We start from the raw sequence: 2,123 nt of genomic DNA on the forward strand, positions 1-2,123 counted from the left end.
ATAGTCTAGCACACTACTTAGAACACACCTTTGTAACTCAGAACAAAGACTTTGACTTAGCACAGTCTAGCACATATCGCGAGACAAAACTTCAAAATTAATTTTTTTATAACTCCAGTACATTTCACGAGACAAGACTCCCTGTGTTGCAACACGAAACTTAGAAACCTATAATAAGAAAGCCTCAGGTCGTGTTGTAACGCATAACTTCGAACCAAAATTTTTTAATATTCCAAGTCTATGTCGTGACACACATGGACCCATGATGTGACATAGCATTTTTAGCCAAAAATTTTGGATATTAGGGCTGCATGTCTCGACACATATTCTTTTGTTAGACATTCCAATCTCATTCTTTGTTACATGTTTGGGTACTATTTTGTTATATTTGCTTGATTAAACTCGGTTACATGGCCCCCCACAGAGCAAGACGTACCCAAGAGCTGTTGGTGGATTTCGATGCTAACTATTTCCATAACCCGAAAGTGTAATGGTATTGCTTGCAAAAGAATGGTCACACATTCATTCAAGAATGGGGATTCGATCCCTCTTTAATCGATTGCAACACTATTTGGGAGTTGGTGGATTTCCACCATTGGCGTAGTTTTTACTCGATCCCAAATGAGCCGAAGGTTGATGCAATTATTTTTGAGTTTTATGCCTCATTAAAGGATTGAGAAGTCATAAAATCCTAGGTGATAACCTTAACTATGTAACAATTTAGGGTAACTAGGTATTGATCACACTCCAAGAAATTTGCTATATTATGATTCTCCGTATTATGCCTCTGATTTTATAAATCTTGTGGATTTAACTATGTATAGGGGCATCAATATGGATGCCATTTTGAGATATCTAACACAGGGGTGTGGCGAGTGGACTCGCCAAGCCAGTACCAACATCCCTATCAAATTTAATCAAACCATAATGTTCTCGATGGGCAAGATTTGGATGCAATTCATTTACACCCGCATCTCCCCTACTCAAAATGTATCGCACGTCACCATATTAATAGTGGTTCTGCTTGACAACATTTTGTAGAAAAAGTAGGTTTGTGTAGGCTATTGGATCTACCAATTGATAATGATGTGCATTAGCATCCAGAAGCGGGGAATGTTCTTCCCTCACCTAGTGACGACACTCTGCAAACAGGTAAAGGTTCCCATGTCACCTACCTAGCAATTTGTAATGTCATTAAAGAGTGTGCTTGACAACTATACTTACGGTCAATTCATCGACCTTCAAAAGAAAATAGGTGAAGGAGTGGAATCAACATTGAAAAGAAAAGATGGATGTCCCACCGACCTCGAATAGGAAGAGCAAAGTTAAATAGCCTTTGTTGACGGGATTAACAAATTTGCCGGATATGGAGTGGGCGATCCAATGGATGAAAGAGATGGCCTCGTTGGGCATTGACTATACACAATGATTTCGTACGTGAGTGCCAAATCCACTGCCCAACAAGTATGCAACCTACTCACCATCCAACGAGACCGAGGGGGGAGAAGAGGAGGCTGATGATGATGACAAGGGTGATGATGATGATGATGAACTTTTCTTGACTTACGATTATGAGGAGGTGACAGTGACTTTGACTTTCTAGGTCTACAACCCAAGTGCAGGTTATATTCAAGTAATAAAATCTTAGGAGTTCGAGGTTGATCCACAAAAAAGTTGATTAGAACTTACAAGGTTACAAGTATTATGCTAAAACAAAAATGTAACACTTAACTTTAGAATAAGCTTGATAATGAAAGTAGTAGCAATAAACACTAAAAATAAAAAGTCAACGTAAGAAATTAACTAAAAATAATAAAAAGTAGATACCTGGAAGAAAATATGCTAAGGTTAGAGGATAAACTCTTGGTGTCATATTAAGATTAAATTTTAATACTCGATGTTATTACTCAATTAGAATCCACTGATAAAGGGATGTCCGACTCAGATGATCTATCAATTTACGTCCACTAATTAAGCATATGAATCCATGAGCAAAGGTATGTCCATTAATAGAGTGTCCAAAATGATTGTCCAATAAGTTCAAGAGCTTCGTAAATGAATCCATAGGCAAAGGATGGTGCAATATGACTGTTCAACTGTTTAAGTTTAGTCCAACCATATCG

Source organism: Gossypium raimondii, chromosome 1, assembly GCF_025698545.1.
Source record: "Gossypium raimondii isolate GPD5lz chromosome 1, ASM2569854v1, whole genome shotgun sequence".
Taxonomy (NCBI): Eukaryota; Viridiplantae; Streptophyta; class Magnoliopsida; order Malvales; family Malvaceae; genus Gossypium; species Gossypium raimondii.